Below are 24,315 nucleotides of genomic sequence, written 5' to 3' on the forward strand. Positions count from 1 at the left end.
AGAAGTGAAGAGAGAAAAGCAGTAAAACAACACTGAATTGTTCAGTGTGCTTTTGATATCAACAGAATGTGTCAAATTTCTTTGTTTTGTATTTGTTTTAGTAGAATTGATGGTTATCACTTAGATAACAACCACAGGCCAGGTCTAAATTGCACTTTGGTGACAGTTTGGACATGGACAATTTGTGCTCCATTGTATTCAGTATTGAACAAACTGAGTACCGATGACCACTTAATATTTTTGATATTTTATTTGAGTTGTTCCACCTGATCTGTGTTAACTAGAATAAACATTTAAAAGCTAAAGCTATGATCACATATGTACTTACCAGAGATGGGCAGTAACGCGTTACTGTAATCTGATTACTTTTTTCAAGTAACAAGTAAAGTAAGGGATTACTATTGCAAAATCGGTAATTAGATTACCGTTACTTTCCCGTAGGAACGCTGCATTACTGCGTTATTAAAACCGTGATTTTTTGCGAGAATGTCTCACGACAGTGACGAGTGCGCCGTCAGTGACAACAGCTGTGTGCAGATCAACAATGGATCACATATCGATTGTGGGAGACAGTATGAGCGTGTAGCGTTTAAAGCGTGGAAGTACTGACCTTACTTTGAGTTTGATTCCATAAAAAGTGACAAAAACATTAGCGTCCGCTGTGCGTGGGAAGAAAACTTTTTACAAGGAAAAAAAACCCCCTAAACTTCCAAGCAAGCTCAGAGTGCCCAACGACGTAATGGGAAATTCACAGAGAAACTCGCGGATTCTTCAACTGACCGCGGCACACCTGCACCAGGGTAAACCTCCGCCTACTGCAGACAAGCTTTACAGGTGAAAATAGAGCAACAGGACCGCTGAGTCTTTGACTTTATTTATTTTCTGCTGTGTTTTACTTGCATTTATTTGAAAGAGTGAGTGTAAACACAAAAATATTTTATTTTATGTGCTGGAATGTGCAGAAAATAGGTTTAAATGTTAAACTAATTTATTCAAGTCAGAGAATATTGCATATAATTAAATTTTTGCTTGATGCATAAAGTTAAAAGATTAAAACTGATAAAACAAGTAAAAAAAAAGAGACTTTTCCATTTGATTACATTTTGTATGATGGATTATGTAGAAAAAGTAGAATTGGGCTGAAAGATCTATCGCTTTATCACCTCTTCAGGTTGTAAATCGTGTTTTTAAAAAGTAACTAAGTAACTAAGTAATTAATTACTTTTGAAAATAAGTAAAGTAACGGGATTACTTTTTTGGGGAAGTAATCAGTAATAAGATAAAGATAAGATAAGATAACCTTTATTAGTCCCACACATGGGAAATTTGTTTTGTCACAGCAGGAAGTGGACAGTGCAAAAGTTATGATGCAAAAATTAGAATACGATAAGAATAAATACAGTACACAACTGTACAGAATAGAATAAAATAAAATAATATACTATATACAGTAGAATAAAATAGAATAAAAATATACAATAAGATAAAAATAGAATACAAATGCTATATACACTGAGTAAAAATACAACGATGCCAGAAAAGATTATTGCACTTAGTATTATTGCATATGTATGGATGTGTGTGTTTGTTCAGTTAAAGTCTTTGTTGTGGAGTCTGACAGCAGTGGGGAGGAAAGACCTGCGAAATCTCTCCGTCCCACACCGTGGGTGCCGCAGTCTCCCACTGAAGGAGCTGCTCAGTGCTGTCACAGTCTGCTGCATGGGGTGGGAGATGTTGTCCAACAGGGATGACAGCTTAGCCGCCATTCTCCTGTCACTCACCACCTCCACTGGGTCCAGAGGGCATCCTAGGACAGAGCTGGTCCTTCGGATCACCCTGTTCAGTCTCTTCCTGTCCCCAGCAGAGATGCTGCCGCCCCAGCAGACCACACCATAAAAGATAGCAGAAGCCACCACAGAGTCATAGAAGGTCTTCAGGAGTGGGCCCTCCACTCCAAATGACCTGAGTCTCCGCAGCAGGTACAGCCTGCTCTGCCCTTTCCTGTAGAGGGCGTCTGAGTTATGAGTCCAGTCCAGTCTATTGTTCAGATGAACACCAAGGTACCTGTAGCTGTCCACAGCCTCAATGTCCATACCTTGGATGTTCAGTAGTTGCAGTGGAGAATGCTTGTGCCTGCGGAAGTCTACCACCAGCTCCTTGGTTTTACTGGCATTGATCTGGAGGTAGTTCAGCTGGCACCAGTCCACAAAGTCTTGAGTCAGTCCTCTGTACTCCTTGTTGTCCCCATCAGTGATGAGGCCGACTATTGCAGAGTCATCAGAGAACTTCTGCAGGAAGCACTGGGTGGAGTTGTGGGAGAAGTCTGCAGTGTAGATGGTGAAGAGGAACGGAGCCAGAACCGTTCCCTGTGGGGCCCCCGTACTGCAGACGACCCTGTCCGACACACAGCCCTGAGTCCTCACATACTGTGGTTGGTCGGTGAGGTAGTCCAGAATCCAGGTAGTGAGGTGATGGTCCACTCCAGAGTTCACCAGCTTGTCCTTTAGAACCGAGGGAAGAATGGTGTTGAAGGCACTGGAGAAATCAAAGAACATGATTCTCATAGTGCTTCCAGCGGTCTCCAGGTGAGCGAGGGAACGATGTAGGAGGTGAATGACGGCATCATCTGCTCCAATGCCAGGCTGGTAGGCAAACTGAAGTGGGTCTAGTGATGAGCTTGTTAGGCGCCGAAGCTGAGCCAGGACCAACCGCTCCAGGGTCTTCATCAGGTGGGATGTCAGAGCCACCGGCCTGTAGCTGTTGAGGTCCTTGGGGCGTGAAGTCTTTGGCACTGGAACAACACAGGAGGTTTTCCAGAGCTGTGGGATTCTTCCCAGCCTCAGGCTCAGGTTGAAGAGGTGCTCCATCACCCCACACAGTTGGTCCGCGCAGGACCTGACGACCCTCGAGCTGATGCCATCTGGGCCCGCTGCCTTCTTGCCATTAATCCTCCTCAGTTCCCTCCTAACCTGGGTGGTTGAGAGAGACAGGCTGGAGCCTTGTGTTGAGTGTGTATTGGATGCTGTTGTTGGGGGTGGGGGGAGTGAGCAGGGTGAATAGAGGAGGTGTGAAGTGTCTGAGGTGGAACAGCAGCAGTGGGGGTGGGTGAGTCTGCAGCCGATGTTGCAGACTGCCTCATGGCTGAATCAAATCTGTTGAAGAAATGATTCAGTTCATTTGCCCATCTCACATCCCTCCCAGGCAGAGAGTTCTGCTGTTTGTGGCCCGAGATGGTTCTGAGGCCTCTCCAGACTTCACCAACGTTGTTTTGCTGAAGCTGGTTCTCCATCTTCTGCCTATAGCTGTCTTTCCCATTCCTTATCAGTCCCCTCAACTCTCTCTGCACCCTTTTCAACTCCTCTTTGTCTTTGGATTTGAAGGCCCCCCTCTTCTGCTTGAGGACAGCTTTAATTTCTGGGGTAATCCAAGGTTTGTTGTTGGAAAAACACCGTACAGTCCTGGTAGGTACGGTGTTATCCACACAGAAATTAATATAGTCAGTAATGCATGTAGTAAGGCTGTCGATGTCCTCTCCGTGGTCGTCACAGATCACCTCCCACACAGTCGACTCAAAACAATCCTTAAGAGCCTCCTCGCTCTCCTCCGACCATCTCTGCACTGTGCGGGTGGCTGGTAGCTCCCTGCGCACTAAGGGCTCATACACAGGGACAAGGTGCACCAGGTTGTGGTCAGATTTGCCCAGTGGAGGGAGAGGTGATGAACTGTATGCCTCTTCTGCATTGGCATACAGTAAGTCCAATGTTTTATTGTCTCTGGTTGGGCAGGTCACATACTGGGTGAAGGTGGGCAGTGTGGAGTCCAGTGAGGCATGATTGAAGTCCCCTGATATTATGAGAAAGGCTCTCAGTGATTGTGTTTGCAGTCTGCTGACCACAGAGTGGAGAGAGTCACAGGCTGCATCCGCGTTGGCCGAGGGGGGGACATATGCTGTTATTGCGATAACATGCGAGAACTCCCGGGGCAGAGAGTACGGACGCATGCTAACGGCTAACAGCTCAATGTCTCTGCTGCAGAGTTGTTCTTTCACAGTGATGTGCCCAGGGTTACACCATCTGTCGTTCACAAACACTGTCAGTCCCCCTCCTTTCCTCTTACCGCTCTCTCTCGTCCTGTCCGCTCGCAGCATCTGAAATCCCGGTAGTGTCACGCTCGTGTCCGGAGTTAGCGGTGTTAGCCACGACTCCGTTAGCATCATGATGCTACATTGCCGGTACTCCCTCTGTGACCAGGTTAGCGACGTGAGCTCATCCATCTTATTGGGCAAAGATCTTACGTTTCCAATGATTACAGAAGGAAGAGATGGTCGATAACGTCTCCTTCTCGGGCGACGGCGCTCCTTCCCAGCACGACACCCCCGTCTTTTCCTCCTCAGCTCGCTGGGAATGTCGGGTCTGTCCGCCAACAGTACCGCTGCAGGACGCAGCGCTAACAGCTGATCCTTACTGTAAACAAAGGATCCCTGCTCTGGGTCCCCAGACACGCGGGAAAAAAGTAGAAATAAACTAAGAAAAACGACCAGAACTAGCACAAAACGGTAGAACATGGTTGCAGAGTCTAATTACTGATACGTTAGTTATAAAAAATTACGAGAAGAAAAAGATAAGAAAGAAAGAAACTCAGAATGAGCAGAGCTGCTGTAACAGGCTGCCGCACACGGGGGGCGCCGGATAAGTGATGGATGGAGGGAATTTTACTTCAGCCACAGAAATCCTAAACAGGAAGGAGGAGCAGAGTTACAGTGGATCACTATCCAGCAGGGAAACAAGGTTTATTTCAATTTCTTGGCCATGAGTGAGATTTACTGAGTGGGCAAATTAGGGAAACGACACCATCAGATCCCGAGCCCTCCATGTGTTAATCAAGAGACGGCTGCTGTGCTACATCCATAAATAATGAATAAATTAGGAGCTAAAGTTGAAAGGACAGTTTATTTGTACCATCTTCACGTGAACACATTCAAGAACATCACAGATGAAGAAACATTAAAAACTTCCACACTACATAAAGCAAGAAAAATAGTTTTTCTTTCAGGTGGTTTCAGAAAAACAGAAACATCAAACATCTCCAAGACTCTCTTTGAAAGAACTAAAAACCTTTGTTCTCATGGTCCAATCATGAGTGAACTCCCCGATGAAGCCTTGTGTGCTAAAACATGTCAGAGTTTTAAAGGTTAAACATGAGTTTCCAAAACGTTTTGCTGGAGAACAATGAACTATTTGACTGAGTTTCAATCATTTACAGACGAGCAAAACCAGGACAGACAAAAAAGGACAAAACTGACTCAGTAAAACACAGAAAAGAAGATCCCATGTAGATCTGTATTATGTAGAAGTTCAGCCCAGCAACCAGTTCAGTTCAACACAAATGATTCTATCTGAACTCTGTGGAGCCTGATCTCAAGCTTTTTGAGTCTGACACAGAAACCAGAGGATCTTTCTGTGTCTTCAGATTCACTGTGATCCAGTGATGGGAGTGATTTCAGCCCTGAGTGATCACGCTGATGTTTGCACAGAGCAGACAATGAGGTGAATGTTTGGGCACATTGGTAACAGTGAAACAGTTTATTAGTAACGTGGGATCGTTTGTGTGCAGAGTATGAACTGAGATTCCTGAAGCTCTTGTCACACTGGTCACAGCTGTAGTTTCCTTCCATGTGTGTACGTTCATGAATGTTACGATTACCTGAATGTGAGAAGCTTCTCTCACAGTGTCTGCACTTGTGTGGTTTCTCTCCTGTGTGGACTCGTTTGTGTGATTTAAGCTCGCCTGCAGTGGTGAAGGATGACCCACACTGATCACAGAGGTGCTTTTTAACCCCACTGTGAATCAGTTCATGTTTTTTTAAATCACTTGGTGTGGTGAAGCTTCTCCCACATTCTTTGCAGTATTTCAGTTTGTCTCCAGTGTGTCTACGTTGATGTGTTTTAAGGGCAGCTTGCCGACTGAAAGTTTTTCCACAGAGGTCACAATGAAAGTCTTTCCCACCACCACAGTGATGACAGGGTTGAGAACTGGATCCATCTGTGTCGCTCTGCTTCTAAACAAAGACACAAAGACAGTGTAAGTCAGTCCTTCAACATTTGTATCCTGAACGTCGCCTGAAATAAAGAGCATCTCTGCAGACGTCCAACTACATTTGACTGTTTCAGTTAACACACTCAGTTTACTGGGCTGCAATAACTACAATACTACCACCATAATACTACAGTAATACTAAAATCATAACTGAAAGGAAAATCTGAATAATCACTCAGAGCTGCTTTTCCATGCAGTAGAATTGCTAACATGCTAACACAGTTTAATGAGCAGAGTTGTTCCAAACAGTCAGGCTAAAATGACAAGATAACAATATAAATACATACCTCACAGTAGCTGCACTTGTAGAGTCTCTTTCTGGTGTGGATCTGTTGGTGTCGTCTCAGGTGACGTGGAGTTTTAAAAGTCTTCTCACACAGGTCACATTGATAAGGTCTGTCCTCAGTGTGGGTAAATATGTGTTGTTGTAAGTGTGTGTGAGTTATAAACTGTTTGCCACACTGTTCACAGCAGTACACATCATGTCTGGTGTGAATGCGTAGGTGTTTATTTCGGCTCCCTCTCTGGCTGAAAGTTTTTCCACAGATGTCACAGCTGTATGGCTTAATTCCAGAGTGGGTAACTAGATGCTTCTGTAAGTGGCTACTTTGAGTAAAAGCTCTGCCACACTGATCACAGCTGTACGCTTTAACTCCACTGTGGATGAGTTGGTGTTGTTTTAGGGAACGCTTCAAGGAAAAAGACTTTCCACACAAGTCACAGCTGAACGGTCTCTCTCCAGTGTGGATGACCTGATGCTGTTTTAGTGAAGCCCTCACAGTAAATTCCATCCCACACTCGTCACAGCTGTATGCCTTAATTCCAGAGTGGGTAACTAGATGCTTCTGTAAGTGGCTACTGTGAGTAAAAGCTCTGCCACACTGATCACAGCTGTACGCTTTAACTCCACTGTGGATGAGTTGGTGTTGTTTTAGGGAAACCTTCCTGGAAAAAGAATTTCCACACATGTCACAGCTGAACGGTCTCTCTCCAGTGTGGATGACCTGATGCTGTTTTAGTGAAGCCCTCACAGTGAAAACCCTTCACACACTCGTCACAGGTGTGTTTTTTCTCTCCCTTTCTTCTGTGAGGTTTGTCGGCCTCCTGAGAGCGCTGACTTCTGGCTCCATGTTGGTCCTGCAGTGACAGATACAAACAGAGGCAGTGAGTGAAATGCAGTCGTGGAACAAACTCAACCTTCAAACTCCATTAACACTAGTTTTAAACCTGAAGGTGGAGCGTGGCACCAAACACCTTAAAGGTCTCTTATCCCCACCTGCTGGTAGTTCTAACACATTACATCCAACCTGCTGTTAAAGATAATTCATGACTGTTCAAACACTAAAATCATGCACACACACACACACACACACACACACACACACACACACAATTTTATAATTTAGATTATTTTGTTGTTTCCTATTACATATTTCTATAATTTGTATAGATTTATACAGAATTATTCAGTGATAATAAATCCTATGTTTGTTTATTCTAAAGGAACCCCGTTAGCTTCCACAACAGATGTTGCTCGTCTTCCGTCAAATACTCACATAAAATATTACACAATAAAGTGGATTCAAGATATCCACATAATTTCACTCTTACATCCACAGTGAGGTTTCACAATTGTTCAAATATAAGCAATCAATAATAATAATAATAATATCAATAACATTGAGGCACATTACACAAATTTCAAAAACAAATCATGTCTTACAATATTTACAACAACTAAAAGCTCTGTAAATCGGCTTTTAAGTGTTCATTGAAGTTTTGAATAATTCTCTAATTTTTTAAGGCAACTTATTCCACTTAAAAGTTGCTCTAAATGTAACAGTTTTACAAAACGTTACTTTTAACTCGAGCATTTACTAAATTGCAGCTTGTTGAAAACTGTGTAATATGATGATGTATTTCATCTGGATACTGCAGCTGAGCAGAATAAATGTGGTGTGTTTAACAGAATTGCTTTCTTTAGAACTACAAGTAAGCCATAGAATATTTTAGCCTGTACAGGAAGCCAAGAAAGGTTATTATGCATTTTATCAATATTAGTATAGTATGAACATCTTCACACTAATCTGGACGCCTTATTCTGGACTAACTGAAGTCTGTTAAGATCTGTCTTATTAGCTGCTGACCAAATGATTGAACAATACTCCAGATGAGACATTACTAGTGCATTAATGACATCTTTCATAATGAAGAAGTGATACACAAAGAGCATTTCATAGCCATAGCTATGCCTTGTCGGCAGAGTTATGTGACATTAGTGATGTTTGTACTTTCAGCGTTAACTTGCTTTTAAAGCCTTTAAAATATACGCCGTTCAATAGTCGACCTTAATCTGACAGAGAATGTGATGATTTTGTGGATAATTAAAGTCAGTCATATATCCACAAACACAACAAGCTGAAAGTCAGTGATGCTGCTCGGTTTGCAGTCCTGAACATCACGGCACAAGCAGGATCCACTGCACTGTTAATGTTAGCTGTGTTATATTGCTGCCTCTGTTCGGTGGTGTCGAGCCAAACGCACTTTAACGTGTGTTTGAACGAGCTGACGGTTCACTCGTTAAGCTGAAAGAAAGATGCTTTAATCACAGCAGTCACACATGTGTCCACTGCACCATCTGGAACTCTTCTTGTTTACACTCGTAATAACACAAACACTAAATCCTGCTTCTCTGGTGCTGTTGTGTAGCAGTGTGTACACCTGAGACTGTCACCTGTCTGTCTGTCCTGCACTCTCTCTCTGTTTCTTTCTCTCTGATTGTGGAATAAAAGTATGAACATGTGTTTATAAGTTACACTTGTGTTTGAATCCTGCAGCTTATCACACATTTGATTTCCATGTGTGACGACTGCAAGTGTCCAGAGTGAGGACAGACTGAGGGAGCCACTGCTGCACATCATCTGTGAGGCTTTGCAGCCCTGATGATCCACCAGGACAAACTCAGCAGTGTGTGAGGAAGAGGAGGAGGAAGAGCCAGCAGCAGCTGACAGATGGAGAGAATAGACAGACTGTTCCCTGTTTGTGAAGGACTGCTAGGAAAGTTTAACATAACTGTCTGTGCTGAATCAGTCTTATTAGGTAATGTTCAAATAATGTGATCATCCCAGTGTTTCCAGTGTGGGAGAAAGTACTCAGGGCCTTCAAGTTACACACTATGAAAGGCAGCAACAAGTTTAATGTTCACAAACCTAAAGTCTGTATCAGCAGCAGGATGGAGCTAAAAATAAATGTTGGTTTCAGTTCTATGAAGCTTTGAGTATTTTGGATCAGTAGCTGCTGTGTTTGTTGCATCATATTGCTGTAACTGTTTATATGCTTTATATATTCTGAGCTAAGTTGATCTATAGTGTTACATCATATTCTATAAGGATGTTATGTGTTTGTAGACTTTCTGCCCAGTTTGACCCATTTAGCAGACGTCAGCCTGTTTAAGGCTCTGATATCTATTCTGTGTGACTTACAGCAGTTATGACATGGTCTGATTTTCTCACCCAATAAAGGAATATTTCATATATCAGTCGACTCTTCATTCTATCAGACACAGTTATCACAGCTCGTACATTTGCTTTTTACACATATATGTAAGCACTGAACCACATTTAGTACCAACATATTAAATGAACAATATTTGTCTCTTATATATGATACATCTGTATACACACTGTCACAGATACTTGTCTGTGAGTGAAGTGATTAATATAATAACTATAATATTGGCCATATTATATTTACATTACCACAGTGAGATGACTTTAGTCTCATGAACAACATCAGCTAATTGTTATTTACAGCTAATCTTAAACGACTGTTCAGCACAGAAATGAAGCCCAACAATCATGTTTCACAGTCCTGTGGTCTCAGCCTCAGATACTCATCAAATCACACAGAGCTCATGTAGAAACAAATGAACTAAATATGTTCTCCTTCATTTCTGTCAAACAAAGCTGTATGAAACGTTTCCAGCTGTTAGTATCATGGTTGCTAGGCAACCTGGGCAGCGCGACGGAGGCTAGACGTCCCATTTCACGAGCCTACGAGCCTCGCACTTCGGCCTTAGCGGTCTTTGAGTACGCGGCCCTTGAGGACTTTAAAGCTGCAGAACCTGAATCGGGATACAGCCATGATGATCTCCAGCCTCGTGCTCGCCAACATTCTCACCTGAGTTAAGAAGACGATCACTGAAATGGTCTCAGCAGGTCCTTTGATGACAGCAATGAAATGCAGTGGTAAGGCTTTTTGGGGATTAAGTTCGTTTTCATGGCAAAGAAGGACGATGCAGTTCATCTGATCACTCCTCATAACATTCTGGAGTGCAGGCAAAATGCTATTATAAAAACTTAAGCAGCAACTTCTCCAGGTTCCAATATTTATGCAATTCTCAAACCTTTTGGCCACGACTGTATAACCTCTTCTGAAGTTTAGTGGATATTATACATGGTTATGCTCAGGATGTGTCGGCCAGTTTCCACTGGAAACGCCTTTTGGTTAAACTGTCAGCGAGGAATTTGCATTTGCACTGTTACATTTTTATATAACTTTAATGCACATAAACAACAGCTGCTTGTTTCAGTGAAAATACATTGATGGGTTTTTAATAAAGTTGTGCAGCTGTAAAGTATTTTGTCTGGTGTCAATTCTATCGTCAGCTACATCGTTATGGCAAATGTTCAAATGTATATGGTGATAAATATCTTTGGTCATATGGTCCTGCTCTGTCTGTCACCTTCTGTGTTGAGCTCATTGTTTCCTCTGTAGTGGCTGAGCTGAGTCCAAGTAGCTGAAAATGTTCCTCTGCTGCTCCGTCAGACTCTCCTCCTCCTGCTGATCAGCTGGGACACAAAACAGATCTTTGTTAGGCTCCACACTGCACTGAAGAGTCAAAGTGTCTCATATGTTCATCTGACAAGTAAAAGAACACATTTTTGTTTCCCGAGGTGGGCAACTTGTTGGAAACAAACACAAAAGGTTTGAGCACTGATACCTGCCATTGCTGGCATTGAAAGATGCAACGCCAGCAATGTGGATTGTCAAGACTCAAACCAATCATCAAGCAAAGACAACAGGGATCATTTGTTTCTGTTTATTTAGCATTCACAGCATTTGTAGTTGCCTTCTGTGCAGGGGAAGTCCACGCACACTGTGTGTTACCGCCATCCGCAGAAGGTGTACACGCAGCGTCGAGCAACGGTGGAGACGGAATTTCAAGCAGGACAACATTTTGCTGCAACAACAAAACGTGAGACATTTGTTGTTTTATGTTTATTTATTGTTATGAGAGAATCATGATCTCAATTCTAAGCAAAAAATCATGATTCTCATTTTATGCAAAATGGTGCAGCACTAACATTAACACAAAACTATTGTTTCACCAGAGAAACACACATGAAGAGAGAGAGAGAGACAATAACAGCTACCAAACAGTCGTCATAATTCGTCACACAATGAGAAAAGGACAAATCAACAAGTAACAATGACTAATTAATATTAAAATCTGTAACATAATGTATTGTTTGGAGTTTAGTCTGATTGGTTCAGGATGACCTGCCATTATCCAATCACACGTCTGCTTACCTGCATCTTTTCTCTTTTTTCTAACCTGAGCACCTGATGGCTTTGAACTTTTGTTGTCCATCTTCCATTGGTTTGAATTTTGCGCTCCAGTACAAACACAAATCCCCCAACCCGAGGATCAGCACAATTAACCTAACAGACCTACACCTTAGTTCACAGATTCACTTTGTCTAAGGTTGATTTCTGGGATTTCACACAACCCAGGATTCAGATCGTGAATCCATGATGGGCTTGGATTTACATCATTATAAATGAAATGTGCTCTACTTGGAAGCAGCCGGCCCCGCCCCTTTTGACGGGTTGTGTGAGACTTTAAATCATCAAACTGTAAATTATAAATTTAAATTGTTATTGATCCTTTACCTCGAGTCCTAAAGTGTAGATTTATTTTCTTACTCTTCTTATATTTATTGTTTGTTTACTTGCACCGCTGTAACTGCAGCCTCGTCGTCTCGTCTCTCTATATGCTGGACTGTCTGTAGCGGAGATGACAATAAAGTTTACTTTGACTTCAGCAGCGCGCAGGCGCACCGAGGGCTCTCGCGCTCACTTTATAGAATTTAGAAAAAACATCGGTGCAGATTATAAGTCTGTATCATAATATCTGTTTGTTGTGTTGTTTTTATTTTGTTTTGCGAGTTGGTTATTAGATGCCGCTCCAGCCAGCCAGAGACTCTTCCCCACCACCACTTCCCCTGCCAGTGGCGGACCCCCTCAGACATCGGTGCGTTGGTGGTTCTTTGTGTCCGGGGATGGGCGTCCAGGTACACACCGGCTCACTCCTTGGCGGCCGCTTATCGGGGCCTGGAGCCTGGGGCTCGCTCGGGCCACTTCGGAGGTGGGGTGCCCCCGGCCTCTCGGCCTGGGGCTCGGTCACTCAGGCGCAGCTGGCTGCCGGCGGAGCTCACGGGCGCGTCACTGCAACTCCCCCTGGCTTCTGCTCCGCGGCTGCTGAGTGAGCCCTCATCTGGGACTCTCCTCAGCTCTTTCCGGGACAGTGGCGCAGCTGCCCCTCTGTTGGTCTTCCTTGGTCTCTTGTGTTCTGGGGGCCTCTGGATGTCTGGAGTTTTGATCTCCTCCACACCTGCTTCACGCCCTGGAGGACGGGGCTGTGGCCCCCCCACACCCTCTAGCAGATTATTACATGAAGGAACCTTTTAAAAAAACAAAAAACAAGCGCGTCCATGCTCACAGGTGTACACACGGGTGATCACACCCACAAACTACACCCTTTTTGGCTCCTACCTCAAAGCACACTGTGTTCTGTTGATCTTATGTGCTGCACAATAATGTTTAACATTTAGTATTTACTGTCATATTCCCATATATCATTGTGATGTTGTTTATTCTATTACTCTTGTTCTCTTCTGCTTGCTTTCTTTTTTCTTTCTCAGCAGGTGATCCAGGTGATCGATAGATGCATTTTTTTTTCTCTGCCCGTTCTGTTGGTTTTTGTCTTTTGCCCTTCTCCCCCGTCCCTCTTCTCAGCTGTTTCTCTTTCCCTCTTTCTTTCTCCCCTTCTTTCCCCCAGTCAAGTCTGTCCCGTATTCAGTAAGTGAAAATAAAATAAACAATAAAAGGTGAATCAAATGGACCATTACGGCAAGGCTGGGATGGTCAGTTTGGTAAAGTAAATCCGTTGGGCATCTTTCTTTGCCTTTAGACAACAATTCTGATGGCAAAAGAGCCAAACGGGACAGGCCAAAGAAAAAAAAAAAAAAAAAAAAAAAAAAAAAAAAAAGAAACAACATGTTCAAAAAGCTCACTCACAAAAGGAGACCCTCTGTCAGAAATGAGGTAAGTGGGTGTACCATGCTTAGCAAAAATGTCAGTGACGAATTTACCAGCTGCTACCTTAGATGTAGCTTCTTTGACAGCACTGGCTTCAACCCATTTAGTCAAATAGTCAACAAACACGATCAAATAAGCATTACCAGTGGGGGTGCGGGGAAGTGGCCCAACAAAATCCACACCCACATACTCCCAGGGTTTCTGGGGGACAATGGGAACCATAAGACCGGCTGCTTTGTTCTGACTTGGCTTGGTGAGTTGGCACACTGAGCATGAAATCACATAGCGTTTCACATCAGCTGCCATTTTGGGCCAGAAAAACCTAAAACGCAGTCTAGCCAATGTCTTAGAAACACCCAAGTGACCTGCTGTGGGGTGGTCATGGTAATAGTCCAGCAAGGTGCCTCTCATGGAAGTAGGGGCAAACAGTTTCAGCTCTTTCAAAGGGTGCAAAGCACATGTGGACTTGGGTTCTCTGTGATACAAAAGAGAGTCATACACAACATACTGTAACAAGGTGGCATTGTCCGAGCTGTTCAGAGAGTCTGCTTCAATGTCTCTGAGGAGTGGACCTGTGACATGATCGTCTAACTGCAGCGGTCTCAATTGTGAACGGTCAGCCAGAATGACGGGGGACAGAGTACGAATGTTCAGGCTGCCCATAACAGCATGATCTGGTAAAAGATCAGTCGGCCTGTCACAGGTCAGAGGCAAAGGGTTGCATGACAGTGCGTCGGGAACTTTGTTCTGTGCACCAGGTTTATGCACTATTGTGAAATCAAAGTCCTGCAAACGAAGTGACCAGCGGGCGAGTCGGCCCGTTGGGTTTTGACGAGACATGAGCCACCTGAGACTGTTGTGGTCAGTGAAGATAGTAACATGAACACCTTCAACATATGGGCGGAAGTGTTCCAGAGCCCATATCACAGCGAGGCACTCCTTCTCTGAAGTGCAGTAGGGGAGTTCAGCTTTGTGAAGGGAGCGACTAGCAAAAGCCACAACGTACTCACGACCCTTGTCATCCTTTTGCATCAACACTGCCCCAAGACCAATGTCACATGCATCGGCGTGAATGGAAAAGGGGGGGTTGAAGTCTGGAAATGACAGGATCGGGGCTGATGTGACATGATCCTTCAAAGTGTCCATGGCCCTTCGACAGCTGTCGTCCCAGTGGAAAGCATTGTCCTTTCTGGTGATGGCGTGAAGAGGTTCGGCATGGCGGGCATAATTCTGAATGAAGCGTCGATAATAGCCAGTCAAGCCAAGGAACTGACGGACGTGTTTCACTAAGGTTTGGGTTTTCAAACTCCTTAACCGCCTTTACTTTGTCCGGATCGGGCTTAACACCTGATGATGTGATGCGGTACCCGAGAAAGGTGAATTCATCGAGGCAGAATTGGCACTTTTTGAGCTTCAATGACAAGCCAGCAGCCTGGAGTCTGCCCAGCACCTCCTCAAGATCCACTATGTGCTGTTCAAAGGTAGGTGAGGCGATAACAATGTCATCCAGGTAGACTGCGCACGTTTTGCAAATGAGGCCAGCAAGCACAGAGTTCATGAGTCTCTGAAAAGTTTCAGGTGCGTTGCAGAGCCCAAAGGGCAGCACCCGAAACTGGAAGAGACCGCAAATGATGAAGGCAGTTTTAGGCTTCGAGTCCTCTGCTACAGCAACCTGCCAATAGCCTCGCGCTAAGTCCAATGTCGAGACAAACTTTCCTCTTGCCAGAAAGTCCAAAGACTCATCTACACGAGGCAGGGGATAAGAGTCTTTTCGGGTAACTTAGTTGAGCCCTCGAAAGTCCACACAAAACCTTGGTTCCGTGGCCGCTCTATTTACAATGACTACAGGAGCTGCCCAAGGGCTTGTGGAAGGTTCAATGATGTTGTCCTTCAACATTTGTTGCACTTGTTCTTCAATCACACGTTTCTTAGCAGGTGACGTGCGATAGGGTGGGAGATTGACAGGTGTTGCATTGCCAGTCTCTATGGCGTGCTCAGTGAGAGCCGTTCGACCAAGTTGACCATCAAACAAGGAGCTAAACTTGCTGAGCAGATTTAGTAAAGCATCCTTGTTGTTCTCTGAGAGACTTGCTTCAGACAGTTTGGCTGTTAAGTCTGAGCGAACCAAGTCCAAAGACATCAGTGTTCCAGGTGAATGTGAGTAATCATTTTGAAGGTCCTCTTCATTGTCTGCGAGTGGGCAGGGGATGTCCTCAATGTAGACTGTTCTAGTGGGAATGTGAATAGAAACAGAAGCTCTTGCCATAAAATCCATTCCCAGAATGAAAGGAGAGGACAAATCTGGTATTATGGCAAAACGCTGGTAAAAGTTCTTGTTCATGAATCCAATATTGAGCCAAATAACACCAACAGGGATACAGGGAGCATTATTGGCGAGGTTAAGTGCAGGACCATTCCACTCACTTGTGTTTCTAGGGTAAGAGTCATTTACTTGAATGAGATCTGTTCGTACAGCCGAGAGGGAAGCACCCGTGTCGAGGGTAGCATCCACAGATGAAGCATTGAAGTTCACTTTCGTTCTTAGTGGGGTATTCCAGTGGACTTGTGAAAAATTGTCTTCCAAGTGTCCAAGACTGTGTCCACCCTGTAGTGAATCGGGCGTGTGAGGCTCCGTTAGTAACTGGGGGAAGGTTGGCCTCTGTGAAATGTCCTCCCCCCCCCCGTAGTTTCCCGACTGCCTGTATTGTGGCTGGGATGTGGTGCTGCTTAATTCCACCTTTTCATGGCCAGGGTCAGAGGGGCCAGGTGCTGGCAATGGCTGGACTGGGCCATGCCTAGCGGTGTTCGAGGCTCGTTGTGGCAAATGAGGTTGGGTGTTACAGTTTGGGCAGGTGCGTGTAGTGAACCCTGGCTGAGAGCATTTGAAGCAGTAAGGTTCAGGCTTATAGTTGTCTTTGCTACATAAAGCAGGCTGTGGTCTTTGTCGTCCAAGCACTGAGTGAAGCTCATGAGCGCGTAGCAGCAGGTCCATTACAGAAGTGACATTAGCGCCATACAGGGCAACTCTGTATTTTTCAAGAGCATGTTTACTAATTAGGTCAATTCTGTCTTTTTCAGGTGGGGGGCTCTTCAGTTTGTCAAACTCACTCAACATGTGGGCGACAAAGGTTGGGAGCGGCTCGTCCTGAGCCTGAACACGATCCAAAATTCCTCTCAGGATGCGTTCTTGGTTGTCGGAGGGCAGAAAAACTGTCTTAAACAGTTGACAGAATTGAGCCCATGATGTGATGTGGGAGCTCAGTGCCTTGAACCATTTCCCGGGCTCTTTTGCAAGAAAGTGTGGCAGTTCGTTTAGCAATTGCCCATCAGTTAGGTTCAATGAGGCTTTGTATGTGCCAACTGCATTTAACCATTCCTCAGGTTGCACTTTTCCGTCCCCAGCATACACAGGAGGCTCCAGCTTTGCGTGATGTAAAGCTGCCGCAATCACTCTGGAAGTGCTACTGAGTTCAAGTGAGTGAGATGGGAGGAAAGGATTTGTAGGTTGAAATGGGTTGCTGGGCAGGAACGGATTGGTACTGTTGGTGGGTTCAGTTTTGTCCATCACATGAACATGAGGTGTCGATGTGGCCATTGGGAAAACAGGAGACTGTGGGACTGCAGGAGGGGGAGAGTTCCCCGTTGTGAGTTGGTCCCACTGCCTTCGTAAACTCTGCTGTATGTTCAGTGAGTCACGTAAACAATCACTAAGCTTATTCACCTCAGTTCTTAACTCCACCACTTGTTGGCTAAGGCTAGGAGTCACATTTTCAACTATCTGGCACATAGGTAACGAGGTAAGTTCCATGTCTGAGTCAGAGTCGTCTGGGCAGTGTGCCATTGCGATTTCAAAAAAATTAAGCCGCTCCAGGGCACAGCGCAGTTATTGATATAGCAGTAAAAGAGTCAGTTAGGTCAGACTAGAAAGACAAAACTGCAAAAATGCGTTCAAGATTAAATTTAGAAAAACCACATATAAAATTTCGCCCAACAACTGAAATTAGACTGGAGTGATCAGAACCATGTTATTACAATAGCATGTCTGCAACACTAGAGCTCAATGGAAGATTAGTTTTAAGTCGTTTCGTTATACTGAGCCGTTATACTCTCTCTTTTTCTTTCTCCCAAGCGGAGCAGCGGCACACCACGGTATCCAGAAATTAGTCGGGTCCCACCTGAGCTGAGGCTGCGGCCATGGCTGGAGAAAACGTCCGAGCGTCCGCAAAACTGGGGGGATCTCCGAGACAGTTCACGTGCTAGAAGAGAAGAATCCTCGGCGGGATGCAAAAATTGTCTGAAGTCCAAGGGGAAAAAGTTCGGGCGCCAGTTGTAACGTGCAGTGGAGATGAAGCCAGGGGTGTGCAGGTGGATAGCGAATGAGCAACAGCTTCTGACTTTCCAAAAAGTACTCATTTATTTACAATATCAAAAATAAAAGTGCTACCTCTACCACACATTACTAAAGAGCACACTAGTCCACGTACACACGGGAGCATCCATTACAGGAGGAGTGCGAAGAAGAACAAAAAGGGGGTGACACCAGTCGTGAGACAGGAGGCGCCGCCATGTGGTGATACTCTGCATTACAATAGCAACTGTTACAATATAAATATTGTTCTGAGAGGCTTTTTGTTGGTTGAGTCTGAAATTGATTGTATGTACAATTCATATCCTTATAAAAAGGCAGAAATATGGTGTTTTATTAATAAACTTACATTTATGGATATAAAATAGCTAAAAGTATTAACATGCCTCAGAGAAATCACTAATAACACTAAGGGCTGGACGGATTTGATTTGCATTCTTCAAGAAGAGTGTGGTGTCATCAGCTAGCTGGCTGATGATGAGCTCCTTATCAGCTGTGCTGATTCCTTGTATAACAGGTCAAATCTCGGGGTGGAGTCTTAATCATTTTAATTGAGCTATTGCCATTCGTGTACAAGGTTTTGATAGCTTTACAGAAAAATGCCAAATTTTTCCAAAGAGTGGAAAATAAATTGATGTTCAATTGTATCAAAAGCCTTTTAAAAATCCAGGAAGAGAATGAAGCTATAGTCAGATACCAAATCAGAGTAATCAAGTAGATCTAAAACCAGTCTCATGTTCTTAGAAAGGTGTCTGTTTCTCATAAAGCCTGATTGTGTCTCATCGATAATTGTGTCCAAGAACTCTTTCATTCTGTTAGCAAGTACTAAAGCCATAATCTCATAGTCATCATTGAGCAGACAGATGGGTCTCCAATTATCAATGAGAAGTAAGTCTTTGTTTGGCTTTGGAATAAGTGTTATGAGACCCTGAGTAAGAGTAGGAGGGAGGATGTTATTCTCTACACTTCCTATGAAAAGCTGCAGTAAGAACGGAGCCAGGAGATTAGAAAATGATTCATAAAACTCTGCAGTTAAACCATCTGTGCCGGGAGATTTGTTGGCCTTAAGTGCAGAAATAGGATTACAAACGTCCTCCACAGTCAGAGGGCTGTCACAGTGACTTCTATCTTCCACAACAATAGTTTTTAGGTTTTTAATATTATTGAGAAACAACGTTGAGACATATATATATATATATATATATATATATATATATATATATATATATATATATATATTCTACTTTTCTAAATGATTGACTATTTCAATGGAGAACCTAAATGACACGGACCCGTGTTTGTTATTACATATCTCTATTTTGAATGTGACAAGTCTATCATTGCCTGTTATTCATAGGTATTCACAGAGTTTTTGGCCTTTTTTTCCTCTATAACAGTTAATTGACTCTTTACAGTGGCCTGCTATGGTTAATAATAACATGTTCAGTCATGAGTGAAATCAAAGCTTTTCTTCACTTTAGCATTTAACATTCCCAACAATATAATGTGATACCTTAATTAACCCTTTAAGACCTACCATAGAACCAAGTCCGCCAGAGCTTATATTATATTTTTACATGCTGTGGAGCCATTTTTGGGAGCATTTCAAGTTGCTATACATCAATACAACCATTATAGCCCAGATTTTAATAATATGTATTCATTAAGTGCATAGTAATTACATAAATTGCAAAAAAGTGCAATAAACTACAAAAAAATTGAAAATAGTTTTTGCTTTTTTTAACATATATTTGTAGTTAGAGAAATTTAAGAGGCTTATCCCTCAAAACTGTAAATACAAAAAAGTTGCACAAAATAGTTTCCCACCACAGGAAATTTATTTTGAGTGTCTTCATAATTTTATTTTTGAAATACACCAATTTTTATACACTGCAAGAAAAACGAAAATAAATATTATAGTGCAAATTTGCAAAAAAGCAGCATATGCATCAAAATAAACTATTTCCAGCAGTGCAATATGAGTCCTAAGCATCCCAGAAACGACACAGAAAGGCATAAAGTCAAAGATAACTTTTAAAAAGACCAGTATATGCCCTGAGGCCCTGATCATAAAAAAGACTACATTTCCGCGAAAATGACGTTACTTCCGGTTTCGGGCAGGTAATGGCGGAAATGCAAAAGTTCGCGCTGACGTCTATTCCAACGTAGGAAGTGTTATGAACAGCTGATCGGATTGGCAAAGCGTGTTTCTGGAATATTATGTTTTTGTTCCTGCAAGCGCTTTTTATGCAGTTTTTGCAAAGCTTTATGTGGAAGGAAACCGTGACCTAGGACAAGCTGGCATGAGATGTAAGTACAACTCCTCCGGTTTCATATGCAAAAAATTTTTTTTGTGCTAGCTTACGTGGTTGCAGTGCTACTGGGATTTAAAAATAGTTACGCAAAACAGAGCGTGTCCGCTCCGATCGGCTCTAAAGGGTTAAAACACAGCTAATAAAACACAATTTTCTTAATGCAAACATCAGTGACTCAACATTAGCAACCAAAGGGTTCAGTCTACAGCTCACACTCATGTGAAGCTACAGCCTCCCCCTTTAGTCTCTGTCATCCTTCTGCTCCTGCACAAACAAAGCAAGACAAAACCTCCACCCTTCTTCTACAGGCTGGGTGAATTGTTGTGGACATTCACTAATCCTAAAGTCGGCACCGTTTTTGTCTCAGTATCAAGTCAGTTAAACTTTTAGTCGTCAGTCCATCACAGTCCAGTCACATGCATACATCCACACACATTCATACCAGATATTGCTGATAATGGAGTCTCACACGCAGCCTATTCGAGCCTCCATCACCAGCAAGATGACGTCATCATTTTAAAGGAAAACAGTTCCTTGTTTTTGGACTGGATTGACTCGCTGCAATCCTTTTAGGCTCAGGACTTCTCATGTGATCAATGTCACATATAAGTGAATTTCTCCCAAGCCCATTATAATCATGGAGAAAAACACTTTGCCACTGTTTCCAGTAAGAATATTTTATAGCGCTTTAAAGTTCAACCTCTCAGGTCTGGATTAAAGAGCTGATTTGTTAAATCGGGAACTCACAAAATACCAAAATATCACCACCGGTGGATCACACCTCTCAGATGTTCTTATCTCAGTGCACTGTAACAAAAGCACAAACAAACGCAACCAATAAAATACTAATAAAGTAACAAATACTGGGGCCCATTGCAAACATGTCCAAGCATAAAACCATCTTTCTCTCTCTTAGAGAAAGAAAACAATCCAAACCTCACTGATAGAATCAACCTAGTGTCAAGCAAAACCCAAAAATCAACCAAAACTTCACCAGAAAGTTTTCCTCCCTCCCGGGACAATATTGTGCAGGAATACAGGCACCGTAACTCCTTTTGCACTGACAAAAACATGTTGGATTTACTTGATTCAATAGTGGACACTGGTTGCACACAAAGGTTTTGCTTTGGCAGAAACTTAAACAACTGAGTTAAATCAACACAACCTTTTCATATTCAGTAAAGCTGCATGTTGTGTTCATAAAACACGATTGAAACATGTTCAGATGGAGTAAGTTGAGCTCCTGGAACATTTTAATCCTTCAATTGAAATTGAATGGGTCTACAACAACTACCATCCTCCTATCTCTATCCTGGTTGCAGCAGGGCTGGGAAATAACCCTGAAGTGATAGGTTACCAGGCAGGGTACACCCTGGACAGCTCACCAGTCTATCAGATAGAAACACACAGCCGTTTACATTCATGGATAATTTAGCCCAGGACCTTCTTACTGTGGAGCAACAGCACTAACCAGCATGCCAACAATGGAGGAAATACAGGAAAGCTATGATTTCCTGTATTTGAGGCAGAATTATTTTGTTCTTGCCCTTGACAGGTTAATCCACAATAAATAGCAACAGCATGCATGTGGTGTGTGTGTCGTTGTTTGCCTCTTATAACTCCAGTGATTTTCCTGTAGTTTGAAATCTTATGCGGTGTTGACACAATAATTTGTTGTAAACCAGGAAATTCCCAACTGTGGTAGAAAGCACAGCTTAGCCTGAGCAAATGTTCAAAGAAAAGTCGTCACTTCCTGATTTCTGCTTCACTGATAAATATTGTCACACTGGGGTTTTTGCAAATGATATCAGTGAGCACTGTGTGGCAGCTGGAGTCAGACAACTGAAGCTCCCACAATCAAGACCACAAACAGCTTTCAAAGGAGATTTGAAGGTTTTCTGGCAGCAAGCTTCATGATTTATGGGACTGGAACTGGAACAGAAACTACCTGATCACCAATGGTGAGCTGGCATGGAATTATTTTTATGACATTTTATCAAAGTTATAAATAAGCATGCCCATTAACACATAGTGAGTGAGCATGTTGTCTTCCCACGCAGTGAACAGCGGATGCTAATGTTTTTGTCACTTTTTACAGAGTCAAACTCAAAGTAAGGTCAGTGCTTCCACGCTTTAAACGCTGCACGCTCACACTCTCTCCACACTCGATAGATTATCCATTGTTCATCTGCACACAGCTGCGGTTTTAGTAACGCAGTAACGCAGCGTGCTTACGGGAAAGTAACAGTAATCTAATTACCTTTTTTGCAATAGTAATCCCTCACTTTACTCGTTTCTTGAAAAAAGTAATCGGATTACTGCCCATCTCTGGTCGGAGCTGTGCACTTGTGGGTTCCACCTTGTGTACACGTTTATCTTTGCTGTGTGTACTTGTACCTCTGAGTGGAAGCTGAACTCTTGAGTTCGAGTATCGAAGCATCAGCTGTGACGTTAAAGTCCAAACAGCTCGTTCATTTGACGTGCAAATGAACGAAGGTAACGCCGTTTTCATGTGGATGTGTCACTGAGACACTTTCCACATCCACAGCTCACAAAATGGGAAAACTATAGAAGTATAACAATGAAGAAGTTACTATGTTACGGGTCCCAAGGATGAAGACCTCGATGACAAATATGTTACCTGTAAAAGCAGGTGAAGAGCAGAGTAAGGAAGACACGATGCGTCTCTGCTTTCCTCCAGAACGTGTCTGAGTCTGATTTATTTCACACAAATAAATGCTATAAAACACTAAACATGAGCTTTCAATATACTGTTCAGCTGGTTCCTCATTCACATCAATTACATTTACTTATTTCACAACATCAGTGAAATATACTCTTTTTAACTGGTTCAGTTTCTCAAGTTCACACTTCTTTCCATAACAGCTACATCCTTTTATCATATCAATAAACACATCACATTGTCTTCTGCAGTGTCTTACTGGCTAAACAGTTCTATTCAATAACAGCATTGGTAAATACATTACATTTGTTCCCTCCAGTAATTTACTGGCAAAATCACTATTTAGTGCATCATGAAACACAGCTTGTTGAATCAACCCATGAATGCCTCTGTTAGCTACACAGAGTTGCTCAGAGTGCTTGTGTTACACTAGCTAATCTACTCAGTCACTTTAACAGAACTATTAACATTCACATCTCACAGAACTGATTTGATTGGAGCATTACAACACGTTTGCACAGAGCATAGGAGCGCACTGACTCTGCTTCACGAGCGCTCCACCTAACGAGCGGGCTCGCGGTGCGGTCGCGCGGGACACTCCTCTGGTTTTCTCCCGTGTTTACATATAAATAACTTTGGCGGACCGCCTTAACTCTCCCATTCACATTAACGTGGGTAACCATGGTGACAATAAACAACATTTTCGGTGCGAGCACCGTGTACCGACCTGTAAAAGCAGGTGAAGAGCAGAGTAAGGAAGACACGATGCGTCTCTGCTTTCCTCCAGAACGTGTCTGAGGAAGCAGCGGAAGGTGGGCTCCACTTACTGCTCCCCGAAACCCCGGAGCAAGCACCAAAGTTCCGCCCTCACTGCTTTCTAACATAAAATGAATCCCTGTTACATGGATTTTCTATCCTCTTAAAGAAACTGAAAATAAATACATATAGCAATGAAAAATGTCCCGTTACATGAGTGTTTTACACAAAATAATATTCATGTGGTCATTCCCTCACAGGGGTGCCACAACTACACTGCTGTTTTGACAGAGACACAGTGTGTTTATCTAACTTGGCTGAAGCCAAAGTTCTCCAGACAAATTCAGTCTGTTTCTGCCAAGTGTGAACTCACTGGATGAGCGCCAGATACACAGAATCAAAAAGGGATAAATTACTTTTCTTATGTCATGTTCCCGTCACAAACTGGCTCAAGGAGAGGGGAAGCAGGAGTCCACAGATGAAATGTTCCTATAAATAAAGTGGAATTTATTCAAACTTTACCAAAACTTCAACACATCAAATACAAGCAGCTCAGCAGGGAGTGGATGTGTGTTGCATGTGCCAGGTGGATGCAGAGAGAGGCCAGGGCCACGTTCAAACCTGAACACGCTGCACAGTGTTTTGTTCCATTTGTTAGGGATGAATGAAATGCTTCCTTGAAAGGATGTGTGCAGTCACCAGTGGGCGTGGAAGCA

At 43.2% G+C, this 24,315-nt stretch overlaps 2 long non-coding RNA genes across 3 annotated transcripts; both read right to left on the reverse strand.

Moving 5' to 3' along the window:
- Nucleotides 1-5,914: 5,914 nt before the first annotated feature.
- Nucleotides 5,915-7,026, reverse strand: LOC143413603 (uncharacterized). The gene is made up of 2 exons (XR_013094211.1): nt 6,384-7,026; nt 5,915-6,058 (listed from the first exon to the last, which is right to left on the reverse strand). It is a non-coding gene; the product is annotated as an uncharacterized LOC143413603 (long non-coding RNA).
- A 134-nt stretch (nt 7,027-7,160) lies between these two features.
- Nucleotides 7,161-23,034, reverse strand: LOC143413605 (uncharacterized). Of its 2 annotated transcripts, XR_013094213.1 has the most exons (4): nt 22,802-23,034; nt 10,841-10,946; nt 10,276-10,316; nt 7,161-7,233 (listed from the first exon to the last, which is right to left on the reverse strand). It is a non-coding gene; the product is annotated as an uncharacterized LOC143413605 (long non-coding RNA). The 2 variants fall into 2 exon arrangements; XR_013094212.1 differs by lacking the exon at nt 7,161-7,233 and having other exon boundaries at nt 10,148-10,316.
- Nucleotides 23,035-24,315: the final 1,281 nt, after the last annotated feature.

The sequence above is a fragment of the Maylandia zebra genome, linkage group LG2, assembly GCF_041146795.1.
Source record: "Maylandia zebra isolate NMK-2024a linkage group LG2, Mzebra_GT3a, whole genome shotgun sequence".
NCBI lineage: Eukaryota > Metazoa > Chordata > Actinopteri > Cichliformes > Cichlidae > Maylandia > Maylandia zebra.